The sequence below is a fragment of the Petromyzon marinus genome, unplaced genomic scaffold (genome assembly GCF_048934315.1).
Source record: "Petromyzon marinus isolate PM22_M1 ecotype Great Lakes invasive population unplaced genomic scaffold, UKy_Petmar_22M1.pri1.0 PM_G_Scaffold_2, whole genome shotgun sequence".
Lineage (NCBI taxonomy): Eukaryota > Metazoa > Chordata > Hyperoartia > Petromyzontiformes > Petromyzontidae > Petromyzon > Petromyzon marinus.
In genome coordinates, this window is record NW_027422761.1 from 2,319,431 (window position 1) to 2,335,439 (window position 16,009).

A 16,009-nucleotide genomic window follows, 5' to 3' on the forward strand; every position below is an offset into this window, starting at 1 on the left:
GGTTGCAACGCAAGCAGCCATCATCAGGTACAGAAGAGCAAAATTTAGGAGAGAGGGGAAATACATAACCCCAGATGTATACAACCGAAACGTCGTACGCTATTATGTTATTTTATTATTTCTTATGTATACGTGACTTTACCGAAAAAATACAAAGATTAATTCCTGCAGTCACGAAAGCTTCGAACCAAGTTTAAAACTGGCAAGTCTGTTATGTAGCTGGCTGTCCAGCTGATTATGCCCGTTGTTGTAATCACTGGTGATTGTACTCAGATTGGAAATGTTGTGGATTTGCTCTCCAACACACCGGTGTGGTGTACTTGTATACTACACTATACACACTGCACATTACACTATACACTACACTATACACGACTATACACTACACTCCTCTATACTACATTATACACTACTATACACTATATGCCACTGGTTCTTTACGTTCTACAGATGTAGATGCCACTGGTTCCTCACGTGCTGCAGATGTAGATGCCACTGGTTCTTCACGTTCTGCAGATGTAGATACCACTGGTTCTTCACGTTCTGTAGATGTAGATGCCACTGGTTCTTCATATTCTGCAGCTGTAGATGCCACTGGTTCTTCACATTCTGCAGATGTAGATGCCACTGTTTCTTCACGTTCTGCAGATGTAGATGCCACTGGTTCTTCACGTTCTGCAGATGTATATGCAATTGGTTCTTCACGTTCTGCAGATGTAGATGCAACTGGTTCTTCACGTTCTGCAGATATAGATGCCACTGGTTCTTCACGTTCTGCAGATGTAGATGCCACTGGTTCTTCACATTCTGCAGATGTAGATGCCACTGGTTCTTCACGTTCTGCAGATGTAGATGCCACTGGTTCTTCACGTTCTGCAGATGTAGATGCCACTGGTTCTTCACGTTCTGCAGATGTAGATGCCACTGGTTCTTCACTTTCTGCAGATGTAGATGCCACTGGTTCTTCACGTTCTGCAGATGTAGATGCCACTGGTTCTTCACGTTCTGCAGATGTAGATGCCACTGGTTCTTCACGTTCTGCAGATGTAGATGCCACTGGTTCTTCACGTTCTGCAGATGTAGATGCCACTGGTTCTTCACGTTCTGCAGATGTAGATGCCACTGGTTCTTCACGTTCTGCAGATGTAGATGCCACTGGTTCTTCACATTCTGCAGATGTAGAAGCCACTGGTTCTTCACGTTCTGCAGATGTAGATGCCACTGGTTCTTCACGTTCTGCAGATGTAGATGCCACTGGTTCTTTGTGTTCTGCAGATGTAGATGCCACTGGTTCTTCACGTTCTGCAGATGTAGATGCCACTGGTTCTTCACGTTCTGCAGATGTAGATGTCACTGGTTCTTCACGTTCTGCAGATGTAGATGCCACTGGTTCTTCACATTCTGCAGATGTAGAAGCCACTGGTTCTTCACGTTCTGCAGATGTAGATGCCACTGGTTCTTCACGTTCTGCAGATGTAGATGCCACTGGTTCTTTGTGTTCTGCAGATGTAGATGCCACTGGTTCTTCACGTTCTGCAGATGTAGATGCCACTGGTTCTTCACGTTCTGCAGATGTAGATGTCACTGGTTCTTCACGTTCTGCAGATGTAGATGCCACCACCATCTATTGCGCAGAGGTTGAACCTCTGACTCTCGGTTCAGAACGGGCAACCGGACGTACGAACAGGTTTGTTCGTACCTCTGAGAGTTCGTAAGAGGAACATTCGTAAGTAGAGGAGTCTCTGTGTATGAACCCACAGCGACGCATTTTGGCAGAGATACAAGGTGTGTATGTAACCATGTGATGATGTTACGGTATAAGTCGTGAATGCTGTGCGTGGATTGCTAACGTTTGGTTTTCTTGTCCTCTCGACGAAGGTAAACCTGTCATGATCATCACCGAATTCATGGAAAACCATTCCTTGGATTTATTCCTCAGGGTAAGAAGTGGCAATGCCAAATGATGCGATCATCGGTGTGTTGCAGTCTCACACTCCTCAGCGGTTGTGTGTGTAACTGTCCACAAATGGAGAGCACACGGTGGCGTTGTTGTGTGTGTGTGTGCCGTAGTTCCTACTAACCGGGGCTCCGCTTGTGGTGACAACTGCACGCGTCTGCGTCAAACTTCCTTTGTACCTTACGTAGCCAACTGGCGCGGGGGGGGGGGGGGGGGGACAAACTAAACACAACAAGCGAGAGTTCTAAACAAATTAGTATAGACAGCGATGACTTAAACGCACATAGCAGCTCCCGGAAGAGCATTCCAGACGGCCGCACAAGCAGCACAACGTCACCCAGGCGGCTCCTCATCGCCTCCTCTTCTCCCTCCCTTCCTCTTCCTTCTCCCCCCTCTCCTCCCCCCTCTCCCCCCTCTCCTCCCCTCCTCCCTCCTCTCTCCTCCCTCCCTTCCTCCCTCCCTCCCCACTCTGACCGGGCACGGCGTAGATGAAGAAGGGGCACCTTGTGGTGACCCAGCTGCTCGGGATGCTGCGTGACGTCGCATCGGGCATGGAGTACCTGTCCCGCAGGGGCTATGTGCACCGCGACCTGGCCGCCCGCAACGTGCTCGTGAGTGGCGAGCTGACGTGTCCGACTTTGGCCTCTCGCGGACGCTTCTACTGGACGCCGACCCCGAGGGAGCGTACACCTCCCGGGTAAGGCGGGGCAGGAAAAAAGAACCGCCGGCGTCGTCAACGGCCGACGTTCGGCCGATGTTCGGCCGACGTTCGGCCGGAGTCGAGGAGAAGGCAAAGCCGCACCGGCCCGGCGTGTGTCGGCTCCCTAAGGGGCTTCCGTTTTTCGCCGAAAGTACTTGCCGCCGCCGTGCGTCGAGCGAAATGCATTAACCTCACACACACACACGCACACAACAAAGATCCCCCATATAGCCTTAACAGACTGTAGGGGCAAGTGCTGTTAGCGAGCACCTATGAAGGCCGGAACGGTACACGAGGGGGTGGGTGGCCAGCACCACGCCCAACCGCCTTTGTCTCCCTAGTGGCAATGTTTACACACCGCACCAGGTACTCATTTGAGGCTGAGTCGACCTAGGGGAGGCCCGGGACCGGTTCAGATAATCGTCACTGGTGTTGGCCGTGAGCGGGAATCGAACCCGGGTCGCCAGGTTCATAGCGCAGCGCGCTAACCGCTACACTATCGCTCCCCATAAAGATCCCCCACACGCACACACACACACACACACACGCACACACGCACACACACACGCACACGCGCACACACACACGCGGCACACACACACGCGCGCACACACACACGCACGCACACACACGCACACACACACGCACACACACACGCGCACACGCGCACACGCACACACACGCACACGCACGCACACACACACGCACACACGCACACACACACGCACACACGCACACACGCACACACACACACGCGCGCACACACACACACGCACACACGCGCGGTGAAAGTGCGAACGTGCAGCGTACGGTGCCGTTGTCTTTGGGATTCACGGGTCCACACCGGAGACGGGTTTCTTGATGGTCTCGTCTCGCCGACGTCACACCGGGGAACGACGCCGAGGGGCAAACGGCACGAGAACAACGCCACCGTCGGGGCGTCCGTCGCTCGCGAGGTGGCGGTCCGGCGCGCCGCTCGGCGCGTTGAGGCGGCGCGAACTCGCGACGCCGGCTTTGACCCGGCAAACCCTTCGCCGCGTGCTGACGACGTCGGGCCGCGAGAGCCCCGCGTGCCGGACCCGAGGGCGAGGTCCCGTTGTGAATGTTCCCCACCAGGGGGGGAAGATCCCGATCCGCTGGACCGCCCCGGAGGCCATCGCACAGCTCAGGTTCACGTCGGCGAGCGACGTGTGGAGCTACGGCATCGTCGTGTGGGAGGTGACGTCGTACGGCGAACGGCCGTACTGGGACATGAGCAACCGGGACGTGAGTTCAACACCGGCACCCCTGTGTGTGTGTGTGTGTGGTCTCTGTGTGCGGCTGTGGGTCTCTGTGTGAGTACTCTATGGGTCTCTGTGTGAGTAGTCTATGGGTCTCTGTGTGAGTACTCTATGGGTCTCTGTGTGAGTAGTGTGTGGTCTCTGTGTGTGTGTCTGTGGTCTCTGTGTGCGGCTGTGGGTCTCTTTGTGAGTAGTCTATGGGTCTCTGTGTGAGTAGTCTATGGGTCTCTGTGTGAGTACTCTATGGGTCTCTGTGTGAGTACTCTATGGGTCTCTGTGTGAGTAGTCTGTGGTCTCTGTGTGTGTGTCTGTGGTCTCTGTGTGCGGCTGTGGGTCTCTGTGTGAGTAGTCCATGGGTCTCTGTGTGAGTAGTCTGTGGTCTCTGTGTGCGGCTGTGGGTCTCTGTGTGAGTAGTCTATGGGTCTCTGTGTGAGTAGTCTATGGGTCTCTGTGTGTGTGTCTGCTGTCTCTGTGTGAGTAGTCTGTGATCTCTGTGTGCGGCTGTGGGTCTCTGTGTGATGAGTCTATGGGTCTCTGTGTGAGTAGTCTATGGGTCTCTGTGTGGTGAGTCTATGGGTCTCTGTGCGAGTAGTCCATGGGTCTCTATGCGAGTAGTCTGTGGGTCTCTGTGAGTAGTTTATGGGTCTCTGTGTGAGTAGTCTATGGGTCTCTGTGTGAGTAGTCTATGGGTCTCTGTGTGAGTAGTCTATGGGTCTCTGTGTGAGTCGTCTATGGGTCTCTGTGTGAGTAGTCTATGGGTCTCTGTGTGTGTGTCTGCGGTCTCTGTGTGAGTAGTCTGTGATCTCTGTGTGCGGCTGTGGGTCTCTGTGTGATGAGTCTATGGGTCTCTGTGTGAGTAGTCTATGGGTCTCTGTGTGGTGAGTCTATGGGTCTCTGTGCGAGTAGTCCATGGGTCTCTATGCGAGTAGTCTGTGGGTCTCTGTGAGTAGTTTATGGGTCTCTGTGTGAGTAGTCTATGGGTCTCTGTGTGAGTAGTCTATGGGTCTCTGTGTGAGTCGTCTATGGGTCTCTGTGTGAGTAGTCTATGGGTCTCTGTGTGAGTAGTCTATGGGTCTCTGTGTGAGTACTCTATGGGTCTCTGTGTGAGTAGTGTGTGGTCTCTGTGTGTGTGTCTGTGGTCTCTGTGTGCGGCTGTGGGTCTCTTTGTGAGTAGTCTATGGGTCTCTGTGTGAGTAGTCTATGGGTCTCTGTGTGAGTACTCTATGGGTCTCTGTGTGAGTACTCTATGGGTCTCTGTGTGAGTAGTCTGTGGTCTCTGTGTGTGTGTCTGTGGTCTCTGTGTGCGGCTGTGGGTCTCTGTGTGAGTAGTCCATGGGTCTCTGTGTGAGTAGTCTGTGGTCTCTGTGTGCGGCTGTGGGTCTCTGTGTGAGTAGTCTATGGGTCTCTGTGTGAGTAGTCTATGGGTCTCTGTGTGTGTGTCTGCGGTCTCTGTGTGAGTAGTCTGTGATCTCTGTGTGCGGCTGTGGGTCTCTGTGTGATGAGTCTATGGGTCTCTGTGTGAGTAGTCTATGGGTCTCTGTGTGGTGAGTCTATGGGTCTCTGTGCGAGTAGTCCATGGGTCTCTATGCGAGTAGTCTGTGGGTCTCTGTGAGTAGTTTATGGGTCTCTGTGTGAGTAGTCTATGGGTCTCTGTGTGAGTAGTCTATGGGTCTCTGTGAGTAGTCTATGGGTCTCTGTGTGAGTCGTCTATGGGTCTCTGTGTGAGTAGTCTATGGGTCTCTGTGTGTGTGTCTGCGGTCTCTGTGTGAGTAGTCTGTGATCTCTGTGTGCGGCTGTGGGTCTCTGTGTGATGAGTCTATGGGTCTCTGTGTGAGTAGTCTATGGGTCTCTGTGTGGTGAGTCTATGGGTCTCTGTGCGAGTAGTCCATGGGTCTCTATGCGAGTAGTCTGTGGGTCTCTGTGAGTAGTTTATGGGTCTCTGTGTGAGTAGTCTATGGGTCTCTGTGTGAGTAGTCTATGGGTCTCTGTGTGAGTCGTCTATGGGTCTCTGTGTGAGTAGTCTATGGGTCTCTGTGTGAGTAGTCTATGGGTCTCTGTGTGAGTAGTCTATGGGTCTTTGTGTGAGTACTCTATGGGTCTCTGTGTGAGTAGTCTATGGGTCTCTGTGTGAGTAGTCTATGGGTCTCTGCGTGAGTACTCTATGGGTCTCTGTGTGTAGTCTATGGGTATCTGCGTGAGTACTCTATGGGTCTCTGTGTGTAGTCTGTGGGTCTCTGTGTGAGCAGTCTATGGGTCTCTCTGTGAGTAGTCTATGGGTCTCTGTGTGAGTCGTCTATGGGTCTCTGTGTGAGTAGTCTATGGGTCTCTGTGTGAGTAGTCTATGGGTCTCTGTGTGAGTAGTACTCTATGGGTCTCTGTGCGAGTAGTCTATGGGTCTCTGTGTGAGTAGTCTATGGGTCTCTGTGTGAGTACTCTATGGGTCTCTGTGTGTAGTCTATGGGTCTCTGTGTGAGTAGTCTATGGGTCTCTGTGTGAGTAGTAGTCTATGGGTCTCTGTGTGAGTACTCTATGGGTCTCTGTGTGAGTAGTACTCTATGGGTCTCTGTGTGAGTAGTACTCTATGGGTCTCTGTGTGAGTAGTACTCTATGGGTCTCTCTGTGAGTAGTCTATGGGTCTCTGTGTGAGTAGTACTCTATGGGTCTCTGTGTGAGTACTCTATGGGTCTCTGTCTGTAGTCTATGGGTCTCTGTGCGTGTAGTCTATGGGTCTCTGTGTGAGTAGTCTATGGGTCTCTGTGTGAGTAGTACTGTATGGGTCTCTGTGCGAGTAGTCTACGGGTCTCTGTGTGAGTAGTACTCTATGGGTCTCTGTGAGTAGTCTATGGGTCTCTGTGTGGGTAGTCTATGGGTCTCTGTGTGAGTACTCTATGGGTCTCTGTGTGAGTAGTCTATGGGTCTCTGTGTGAGTACTCTATGGGTCTCTGTGTGAGTAGTACTCTATGGGTCTCTGTGTGAGTAGTACTCTATGGGTCTCTGTGTGAGTAGTACTCTATGGGTCTCTGTGTGAGTAGTACTCTATGGGTCTCTGTGTGAGTACTCTATTGGTCTCTGTGTGAGTAGTACTCTATGGGTCTCTGTGTGAGTAGTACTGTATGGGTCTCTGTGTGAGTAGTCTATGGGTCTCGTACCCCCCAGGTGATGGAGGCAGTAGAGGGCGGCTGGCGTCTGCCGTGCCCCATGGACTGCCCCATGCTTCTCCGCCACCTCATGCTGAGCTGCTGGCAGGAGGAGAGCTCCTGGCGGCCCTCGTTCAGCCGCCTCGTTACCGCCGTCACTGACGCGCTGCACGACACGGCCAGGTGCGTCTGTGTGTGTGCGTCTGTGTGTGTGTGAGTTTGTCTGTGTGTGCGTGTGTCTGTGTGTGTGTGTGTGGGGAGCAAGAAAACAACCCCCTACCTCCTCGTGGTGCCGGACTGCAACGCTGTCGTGGGCGGTGCCGTGGGAGGAGGGACAATTTAAATTGGCCTTTCCCTTCATGGTGTTTGTGACCACCACAGCGACCAAATGGGGGATCTGGACGGGTGCCAGGGGCTGGTAACCCCTCCACCTTCAATTAATTACGACTAAATCATGAATGAAATTTTTAATTAATAAGCTTGTGCCGGAGGACAGGCGTCTATGACATCTCCTGGCCAAAACCCCATTTGGCGGAGCCAGGAGATTGAATACCTACCCTCGGGGCTACTCCAGAAACAACGAAAAGCCACTACGGGTGGCCACGTGGAATGTTCGAACGCTCACTGCAGAGGAGAGGCTGCCACTCCTCTGTCGGGAGCTGGACCGGTACCGCCTGGATCTATGTGGCATTCAGGAGGTCCGGTGGACCGGCTCTGGCTCCTGCCACCATGAGGGGTGGACAGTCCTCTACTCGGGGCAGCAGACTGCCAAACAACAGGGTGTGGGTCTTCTTTTGAACAAAATAATGAAGGGGGCGTGGGAGCGTGGCGGTGAGGTGTGGGAAGCTGTAAGCCCCAGGCTACTTTGGGCTCGCCTTCCCATGAACCGGAGGCGAGGAATGGTGGTCGTGGTTACTTATGCCCCCACCGAAGATGAACATCCGTGGAGGGATGCAGGCAAAGCCGATGAGTCAGATGCCTTCTATGACCTCCTGTCACAGGTGCTGGCTAAAGTGGCCCCTCGGGATAGAGTCATCATGTTGGGTGACTTCAATGCCCGAGTTGGTCCTGATACTGGCACCTGGTCTGGAGTGATTGGAGGGCATGGGCCAGATCAGCTCAATAACAACGGTAGGAGGCTGCCAGATTTTTGTGCAGCCCATGGGCTTGTAATTACCAACACGCTGTTCCGGCATCGGCGCATCCACACAACATCATGGATGCATGCCGGGTCCAAGCAAGAACATCTGCTGGACTACATAGTGACGGACCAGCGAATGCGAGCCCATGTCCTTGACACCAGGACCTACCGTGGAGCTGATCTGCCCTCTGACCATCGACTAGTCATCTGTAAGATGCGCCTGCCATTCTTCCACTCCGGTGGTGGGTGTACACCCAGGACCCCATTCCAACATAAAGTGGCCTGGTCTCAGTTATCTGATGAAAGTTGCAAGCGAGAATTTCATCATCGCTTGCGGCTGGGATTGGCATCGTCCCCGACTCCTCCTGATGTCGAGGGTAAATGGGCGAGGTTTAGGACTGTGACTCATGCAGCTGCAATGGCTGCTTTGGGTACGTGGTCCAGACCTCCCCAGAGACCCTGGCTGACAGAGGAGGTGTTCAGGATGGTTGAGAAAAAGCGACAGGCCCACTGTCATCGGCTACAGAATCCCACGTCAGAGAATGAGGAGGCTTACCGCAGCCTTCGCTCGGAGGTTCGGAGAGCCGTGAGGCGCTGCAAGGATGGGTGGTGGTCGCGGGTTGCTGAGGAGATGGAGTCTGCCTCAGTGGCCCGTGATCACAAATCTCTATTTAACTCCATCAAAAAAGTAACCTGCAGCGCCACACCTATTACCATCATTAGGGGAAAAAACGGTGATCCAATCTCCGACCCCCAGGAACCGGTTTGCAGATTTGCTGAGCATTTCTGTGAGGTCCTGGAGGAGGGGAAATCCCTCAGCCAGGAAAACATCATGCTGAGGGAGGGTGGCGTTTGTGCACAGACTGCCCTATATGACATCATAACAACAGTCTGGACCACTGGACGGGTTCCGCAGGATTGGAAGGATGCCCTGGTGGTCCCCCTTTTTAAGAAGGGGGACCGCACAGACTGTAACAACTACAGGGGCATCTCACTCCTCAGTGTGCCGGGAAAGGTCCTGGCAAGGATTATTCAGCATCGCCTTGCCAGGCACGCTGAGGAGAGGCTTGCGGAGCCCCAATGTGGTTTCAGGAAAGGGCGGTCCTGCACAGATGCCATATTTTCTGTCCGTCTGCTACAGCAGAGGTGTAGGGAATTCCAACAAGACCTACATCTCTGCTTTATTGACCTGGTCAAGGCCTACGATACCATCAGTAGGCCTGGGCTCTGGGTCGTTCTTCGTGCTTTTGGAGTACCTGACCCTCTGCTCACGATCATTAAGGACCTTCATGATGGTGAGCGGGCCCGGGTAAAACTACGTGGCCGGGAGTCAGAGCCATTCCCTGTACACCTTGGGGTGCGACAGGGATGTCCTCTGGCTCCCACATTATTTAACATCTATTTTGACCACGTAGTTCGTGAAGCCTTCAATAGCTGTACCGGGGGAATCTCCATATGGTACAGATATAATGGGAGGCTAATCGATGCCCGGGTGCGGTCAAGGGATGGCTCCCTATTGCTCAACCACGTTATGTATGCTGATGATTTGGTAATAGCTGCTCAGTCAGAGGAGGAGTTGGAGACGCTGCTGCTGAGACTGGAGCGTGCCACTAAGAGGTGGGGCCTTACCATCAGCCCCACCAAAACTAAGCACCTGCCTGGGTATTTTGTACCATCGGACACTCCACCCCCACAACTCCCAATCGGTGATGGGGCAGTTGTGGAGAGAGTGGAGAGTTTCCCATACCTGGGCAGTGTGTTTATGACTGGCTCCAGTTTAACAGCAGAGGTCTCACTCCGAATCAGTCGAGCGGCAATATCTTTTCATCGGTTGCGTAACGCTGTGTGGAAGCTACCTGGTCTGTCGCTCCGCACTAAGCTTCAGGTCTTCTCGGCCACGGTCATTCCCTCCCTTCTCTACGCTTGTGAAACGTGGACCCCCCTAATAGAACATCTTCGCCAGTTAGAAACATTTAGGCTGGCCTGCCTACGATCCATCCTGGGTTTAACCAGACTGGATTGTGTGAGGAGCTCACAAATCCTTGAAAGATCTGGGCAGGGTCCCATCGGTGAGCTCCTCCGGCAGGCAAGGCTGCGATGGCTGGGTCATGTAGCCCGCATGCCCAGCCACCGCATGCCGAAACAGCTTTTGTTTGGCCGGATTGAGGGGGCTAAGGCGGCACGGCACGGGCTAGAGAAGAGATGGAGTGATGTGGTACAGGAAGACGTGGAGCTGAGTGGACTTGCCGATGACTGGTACCAGCGGTGTCAAGATCGGCCTCTGTGGAGGAGGCTCGTGAAGGATGCTACTGGGCATTTGGAGGCAGTCGCCCTCCATCAACAACGGAGGGCGGAGGAGCGACGCTCAGAACAACGAGCGGAGCGCCGGGTGGCTAAAGCACAGCAGGTTGGCACAGTAGGGGGCACAGGTGGTGCATCAGCCAGTCATCTCAGTCAGTCGACTCGTGGCACCTGGGTCTGCCCCGTGACCTCCTGCCAGCGGGCGTTCGACACTTCACGTGGCCTCACGGTGCACATAGCCTGGCACAAGCGTCGTGGTGACGTCACCGCCACTTAGTGGCGAATGGCGGTTGTTGTTGTTGTATGTGTGTGTATGTATGTGTGTGTGTATGTGTGTATGTATGTATGTGTGTATGTATGTATGTGTGTATGTGTGTATGTATGTGTGTTCGTGTGTGTGTATGTGTGTGTGCATGTGTGTATGTGTGTGTGTATGTGTGTATGTATGTTTGTATGTGTGTATGTATGTTTGTATGTGTGTATGTGTGTGTATGTGTGTGTGTATGTGTGTATGTGTGTGTCTATGTGTGTGTGTATGTGTGTATGTGTGTGTGTATGTGTGTATGTATGTGTGTATGTGTGTGTGTATGTGTGTATGTATGTGTGTGTATGTGTGTATGTGTGTGTATGCGTGTATTTGTGTGTGTTTGTATGTGTGTATGTGTGTGTATGTGTGTATGTGTGTGTGTATGAGTGTATGTATGTTTGTATGTGTGTATGTGTGTGTATATGTGTGTGTATGTGTGTATGTGTGTGTGTATGTGTGTATGTATGTGTGTATGTGTGTATGTATGTGTGTATGTTTGTATGTGTGTATGTGTGCGTATGTGTGTATGTGTGTGTGTGCGTGTGGGGAGCGGTGGTGTAGTGGTCAGCACGCCGCCCTACAAACCCGGCAACACCGGATTTGATTCCCGCTCACGGCCAACACCAATGACGATTATCTGAACTGGTCCTGGGCCTCCACTAGGTCGACTCGGCCTCAAACGAGTACCTGGTGCATTGTGTAGTAAGCATCGCTAGCACTGGGGCGACGTGATGATGACGCGCACCGCTTCCCGGTAAAACAAAAACAGGAAACGAAAGCGAGCGGCACAAACGTCGCGACCACTTTGGCCTTCTCACGGTCCCAATGAGGGTCTGCCCGGTGGTCGGTGTTCCACCCTCGTCACTTTCCACTCCCTTCTCTCCCCCTGCCCAGCTTGTCGTCTCCGGCGGCGGTGGCCTCCATTCACGGCGACGCCTTCTCACCGCCAACGCCAACGCCGATTCCGCCGCCGTCTCCTCCCACTCGGTTGTAGTCGTGTTCGCTGGCGCGTCCTCCACTCGGGGTCTCAGCGTTTGCCTCTCGTGTCCCGTTGGGTTTTTCTCACGGCGCTCCCCCGTCGGTTTTAACACTTTCTATTGGTTTTCCCCCGCTCGCGACGACCTGCGTCTTCCCCGTGCTCGTTTGTTGTTCGCGTGCCTCCTTTTTGATCCCTTAACTTGTGTAATGACAGGGTGACACCTGCCGGCCTGTAGGAGTAATTGACGGTCGTGGCTGCATCACATCGTCTCTTCCTGTTCTTTACTAACCACACAGACTATAGTGGAGGCAGGGCCGACGACTTACACAATCCCTGGTCAGCTCCTCTCTCCGCTGCTGGATGACGCCGTTACTGCTGCTGCTGCTGCTGCGTGCGGCCGTGATTCGACTGCTGCTGCTGCCACGTCTCCAGGCGTTTGAGTTGTGCGCTGAGTTGAGGCTCTTTATGTAATCACTACCTGGGGGCTGCTGCGTTGGTTCATCCACTAAGGGGGAGTTGGGACATCGCCCCACAAAGCAGCTCGAGATGACAAATTACTTTTCTAATAAAAAAATTAACTTTTCCCGCAAATTGTTTTGTCGTGTTTCAAAAAAAAAGTCGTATTGTCTATAAGCGCCCGCCGCCGGTAGATGAGACAGTTTTATCACTTTCATGGGAAGCCCCGCCTAGTGGCAATGTCACGGAGCGACGTCGCAATGGCAACCTGTGGCGGAACGAACGAGCGAGGAGCCAAAGTGGAATGGCAGAAGCTCACGCGGCAGGAGGTTGCAAGACAATTCGGATTGTGGTGGGGAGGTCAACTGACTGGGTGGGTGGGGGGGCGACTGGCAGAGCTGCCCACCATGCCAACTCCACCAGCAGGGAGAGCCGCCACCTCACGCCCGTGGTGCCTTTCAAATTACGGTTGAAACTTGAACTTTTGAACTTGCGGTTGAAACTTAAACTTTTGAACTTGCGGTTGAAACTTGAACTTTTGAACTTGCGGTTGAAACTTGAACTTTTGATCTTGCGGTTGAAACTTGAACTTTTGAACTTGCGGTTGAAACATGAACTTTTGAACTTGCGGTTGAAACTTGAACTTTTGAACTTGCGGTTGAAACTTGAACTTTTGAACTTGCGGTTGAAACTTGAACTTTTGAACTTGCGGTTGAAACTTGAACTTTTGAACTTGCGGTTGAAACTTGAACTTTTGAACTTGCGGTTGAAACTTGAACTTTTGAACTTGCGGTTGAAACATGAACTTTTGAACTTGCGGTTGAAACTTGAACTTTTGAACTTGCGGTTGAAACTTGAACTTTTGAACTTGCGGTTGAAACTTGAACTTTTGAACTTGCGGTTGAAACTTGAACTTTTGAACTTGCAGTTGAAACTTGAACTTTTGGACTTGCGGTTGAAACTTGAACTTTTGAACTTGCGGTTGAAACTTGAACTTTTTGAACGTGAGGTTGAAACATGAAATTTTGGACTTGCGGTTGAAACTTGAACTTTTGAACTTGCGGTTGAAACTTGAACTTTTGAACTTGCGGTTGAAACTTGAATTTTTTGAACTTGCGGTTGAAACTTTAACTTTTGGACTTGCGGTTGAAAATACTCTTTGGTTTTTTCGGTAAAGTCACGTAGAAATAAGAAATAATAATGAAATAAAATTACATAATAGCATACGACGTTTCGATTGCAAAGCAAGCAATCATCATCAGGTATAAAAGAGCTAAATTTAAGGGAGAGAGGAAACAGAGAGATGGAGAAGCACATCAAATTGAAACAAGATTTAGTAAAATTTTGGAAACAATATAATGCAGCACAGAGGGTCGGTCAAAACACAATTAACGCATGGTCTGTCTGATTAAGTTATTTCAAAGATTGCTAAATTATAGGTTAAGAGTGATAGAGTACAGATCACAGACACATATACTGACATCCAAGCAGAGAGAGCCAGCACAGAGACACAGAGAGAGACACACACATGGGACAGAGTGAAACAATGCTTTTATTTAGCTATCAACACATACACTACATTATACACTACACTATAAACTACACAGAACATCTATATACATAGCTATCAACACATACACTACATTATACACTACACTATAAACTACACACAACATCTATATACATAGCTATCAACACATACACTACACGATAAACTATACACACCATCTATATACATAGCTATCAACACATACACTACACTATACACTACATAATAAACTACACACATCTATATACATAGCTATCAACACATACACTACACTATACACTACACACACAACATCTATATACATAGCTATCAACACATACACTACACTATACACTACACACACAACATCTATACACCCACATCAACCGTCACCACCAACCCCCACATCAACCATCATCATCACCACCCACATGAACCATCACCACCACCACCCACATCAACCATCACCACCACCACCAACATCACCACCACCCACATCAACCATCATCATCACCACCCACATCAACCATCACCACCACCACCCACATCAACCATCACCACCACCACCCACATCAACCACACCATCACCACCACCCACATCACAACCACCCACATCAACCATCATCACCACGACCCACATCAACCATCATCACCACCACACACATCACAACCACCCACATCAACCATCATCACCACCACCCACATCACCACAACCCACATCACAACCACCCACATCAACCATCATCACCACAACCCACATCACAACCACCCACATCAACCACACCATCACCACGACCCACATCAACCATCATCACCACCACCCACATGAACCATCATCACCACCGCCCACATCAACCATCATCACCACCACCCACATCAACCATCATCACCACCACCCACATCAACCACCATCACCACGACCCACATCAACCATCATCACCACCACCACCCACATCACAACCACCCACATCAATCACACCATCACCACCACCCACATCAACCATCATCACCACCACCCACATCAACCATCATCACCACCACCCACATGAACCATCATCACCACCACCACCAACATCAACCATCATCACCACCACCCACATGAACCATCATCACCACCACCCACATCAACCATCACCACCACCCACATCAACCATCATCACCACTACCCACATGAACCATCATCACCACCACCCACATTAACCATCATCACCACCACCCACATCAACCACCATCACCACCACCCACATCAACCATCACCACCACCACCCACATCAACCATCATCACCACAACCCACATCAACCATCATCACCACCACCCACATCAACCATCAACACCACCACCCACATCAACCATCATCACCACCACCCACATCAACCATCATCACCACAACCCACATCAACCATCATCACCACCACCCACATCAACCATCAACACCACCACCCACATCAACCATCATCACCACAACCCACATCAACCATCATCACCACCACCCACATCAACCATCACCACCACCACCACCCACATCAACCATCATCACCACCACCCACATCAACCATCACCACCACCCACATCACAACCACCCACATCAACCATCACCACCACCACCCACATGAACCATCATCACCACGACCCACATCAACCATCATCACCACGACCCACATCAACCATCATCACCACCACCCACATCAACCATCATCACCACCACCCACATCAACGACCCTCACGTGTTGCACACTGCGCATCGACTTGCCCCTCGGTCAACTGTACGCACGGCGTATTTCACTACACTACAGTGTGTGTGTGCGCACGTTGGAACTATACGTGTAGCGTGTACTATAGTGTAGACTCTAGTGTATACTATAGTGTATAGTGTAGGGTGTACTATAGTGTAGTGTGTACTATAGTGTCGTGTGTATTATAGTGTGCTGTAGTGTGGTGTGTACTGTAGTGTAGTGTGTACTGTATACTACAGTGTAGTGCGTACTATATACTATAGTGCAGTGTGTACTATAGTGTCGTGTGTACTATAGTGTACTGTAGTGTAGTGTGTACTGTAGTGTGGTGTGTACTACAGTGTAGTGTGTACCATAGTGTAGTGTGTACTACAGTGTAGTGTGTACTATAGTGGAGTGTATACTGTAGTGTAGTGTGTACTATAGTGTAGTGTGCAGTGTAGTGTGCTGTATACTACAGTGTAGTGTGTACTATAGTGTAGTGTGTAC

General features: G+C 51.3%; 1 pseudogene; it reads left to right on the forward strand.

The window, feature by feature from the left end:
- The window catches only part of LOC142912343 (ephrin type-A receptor 4-like), a 29,914-nt pseudogene extending 17,345 nt beyond the window's left edge, over positions 1-12,569 (forward strand).
- The last annotated feature ends 3,440 nt before the right edge of the window (positions 12,570-16,009 follow it).